Raw genomic sequence first — 3,577 nt, 5'->3', positions numbered from 1 at the left:
TATTAACCACTAACCTGAAAATCCCTAAACTAAATAAATCCCTAATTCGAAGTTAACCAATTTTTAACCCCAAATTCGATGATTATGCCAAGAAGAACAATACACGACGAAGAGTAAGATAAGATTCAGAAGAATACGAAAGAGAGATTCGAAAAGAGAGAAGAAACTTACTGTCTTGTATTGGGGGACCAGATTCCCTGAAAATCCCAAACATCTTTCTACTCTCCATGACTCTCTGCAGTCGAATCTCTTCAAAAGTAGCGAATCTCTGCTTCCCCTCCTTTGATCGAATATTTCTGAGAAAAAGTGATGAACATGCAGGTGTGATTTAGTCCTGATATGGTTTCAGAGAGAAGAGAGAAGAGAACAGGGAGTTCGAGAGGAGATGGGGGGAGGGAAGTCGAGTTTTGACTCGATTTGGGTGCATATAGTGTAAAATGTCCTTTTTGCCCTTTTTTGTGGGGCCCATGCCGGCCACGTCAGCAAACAAACGGCACCGTGACGGAAATTGGCCTCAGGTCTTTCCTTGGTAGCGAAATAGGAGTTTGGGTACCACATTGATAGTTTTTAAAGTATGGGTACCACTTTGACCGTGCCACAAAAGTTAGGGTACCGGTGCTATCAAAACTTCTTTGATTAATCACCCTCTTCTTCGTCTCTCCCAACTCTTAGCCACAAACCATAAACCCAGGTCTGCAGCAACTTAAAAAATCCCAACAAACTCCAATTGCAAAACCTCCTAAATGGAAGAGAGAAAAACTCATCTAATTACCCATCAGCCGACAACTTTCTCTTTCACCCATAATCACCAGTTCACCACAACAACCGTATGGACCCGACCACATCCCCGACCCCTCTCCGGTTGAGAGACTTTTCTGTTGACGTCTTGAAGGATGTCGAAGTCGAAATTTTTCGCCAAAGAAGATGGTGGTTGTGGATACGAACTTTTGGATTGGGAACTCTGTCTCTATCTCTCTTTGATTCTCTTTCTCTCTCATATGAAACGCTGATTGGAAGAATTGGTAGTATAGGTGATCTCACTCTCATATCCCTTACTCCATCATTCTCCTCTCAAATGAGTCTGGGTGCCACAGAGGTCACCAAAGAATTAATAGAAAAGACAAGCCAAGCCCAGACACTATCAACAACATCAGCCTATTTATCTCAGGGCGTGCTTCGCCGAAAAAGAAAGAAAGAAAAAAAGACTCCACCCATATTCATTATTTCACTCGATTACCCATCAAAATGTTCTCCCATTTTCAAATATGTTATTCTCAGTAACTTATCTTGAGATTTTAGGATTTTCAGATTCAAATAAGAATCATGAAAACCAACCTGAGTTAGAAAATGATGAAGACGAATGGTTTAGGAAATTAAATTAGTAATTATATATGTGTATTATTTATTGTAGTTAAAATTATTTTTCTCTTTTTCATTAATTAATTTAACTATGGTTAAAGCACATGGCAGCTATTTAGTGGTAGGTCATACCATGACCATAAATTTGCTGATTGGCAAATTTGAATTCTCCTTAGCGGGCGAGGGCGGTTTCCGCAATCTCTTTGATTGTTTGGGCTTTGGTTACGGCTTGGGGTTGGGCTGCCTTAGGGAATCCTAGCTGGACATGTACCTTAATCTATGCTTTTTTTATTTTATTGTTTAGTATTTTCGTTGTTTTCCGGTTTTATGCCATTAATAAGACCTTCTGTAATAGCGCAACGTGAGCTAGGTCATATTAAGTGCACGCATACTGTCATGACTGTTCTAATGAGGCAACGAGTTTCTTACTTCGTCAAATGGTTACAACCTTTTTATGACAGAATAAAACTTTAACATAATGGGATTAGAAAATGGATAAACATAATAATATATGGCTCTGTATGAGCTAATACCCTTCTGTTATGTCATGTTTTAAGCAACGTAAAAAGAGTAACCACTAATGCACTCTTTGTTAAATGGTTATTGCTAAATGTTTAGCCTTTATATTAGGAAAAAAATAGGAGAATAGATCGATCTATCTTTATTTTGTGCAGCATTTGACAAACTCTTCTTGCACACCTATCCCAGTTCCCAACATCATGTTCCAATGTACCATTCATTTGAAAATCCACATTTCAGGATCATTTATCAGAATGTGCACTGGTTTTATGAAAATGCTTGGATTTCAAAGGAAGAAAGCACTTCTAGGTAGTCGTCACAAGTCATAAGATCATAACATACATAATTTGTTTCCTCAAAGGCTCATTTTGGATTAGTACATCTAGCCCACGAAACCCACGGCCCTTTTGGCCCAGATATTTGGGGTTTTCATCAAGCCCACTGTTCTAGACCAGGGCAATAGGATTGTACTGCACCCTGTCTGATCTAAAATATACATCAGTTAATTGACTTTCTTGTCTTTCAAATCAAATCAAATCAAATCTTACACCCAAAAACCTAATACTAGAAGTCTATAACCAGTTTAAGGACTCGGCTTATGAACCATTATTTGCTTTAAACATAACGATGAACCACTGAACCCAGTCAAGTGAATAGACTCAGGTTAGAGGCACCGGTTTACTCTTCGGATCAACGGAGAGGTCTTTAGTTGACTCACTCGGACAGTTGATCGAGGTGGTTGCTCTGGTGTTCAAGATCGATCCGAGCAGGCTCCTAGCTACTCTTGAATGGTCAGTTATATATTGATCTCTGTGGTGTTTATGTTGCTAATGATAAGAGCCCTAGTCTCATATATATGATCGAGATGATAACAACATATATATCACTATATCAGCATTTGATTAGTGATAATGTCCTCTTTAGAATCTCTGTTTAAGAATAATTACTACCTACGGTAAATATAGGTGTGATGTTGAAAATTGGTAAGTCATTCGATTTCTATCAGGATTTGTCTCATGGTATACAGCACTTAGGCATGGTGTGTGAGAGTGAAATACAAAACTGCAGTCTCTCAACAGCATGAGTAATAGAAAATGCGTATCAGTCTGAGGTTAGTGTAGTATTTGTACACAATACACAATAAGGAAGACCTCATCTATCTTTCCTACAAACAAAGGATGTATCCTTCAACAATACAAGCTAGAGGATTTGTAGTTTCTTTGTGTGTCTAAATTCTAAAATGCTATCATAGCTCATCTAGCTGTGTTGGATATGTGCTGAAACCTATAGCTAGCACTACATTTATATAATGCAAATGATTTTTGCACATTTGCTTGCAAAATAGTTATGAAATGAAATTAATCTAACTCTCCACCAGTAGTATCTATATATGTTTAGAGACCTAGGTTACTAGCTGATCAAATCAATGTACGTGATAGCCGAGCTAGTCTCTTCATGGTTGTCTGTGAATCTGAGATGGTCAAAAGCAGACTGGCCAAAGCTTGTACCCTCTACATCACAAGCTCTCAGCAGTGACCTAACCTTAGACTTAGAATAGCTCTTTGCTTTAAAATTGACATAACCTAACCTTAGCAAACAGACATTCCCAGTTACACTACAACCTAACTTTTCCCCTCACTTTCCTGATATGGAAACCCCTCCACCTCCACAATCTCATCTTTAAGACTCTATCTCCTTT

The sequence above is a fragment of the Fragaria vesca genome, linkage group LG1 (genome assembly GCF_000184155.1).
Source record: "Fragaria vesca subsp. vesca linkage group LG1, FraVesHawaii_1.0, whole genome shotgun sequence".
Lineage (NCBI taxonomy): Eukaryota > Viridiplantae > Streptophyta > Magnoliopsida > Rosales > Rosaceae > Fragaria > Fragaria vesca.
The sequence above is the reverse complement of the archived record's forward strand: the minus strand, read 5'-3'. Positions refer to the sequence as shown.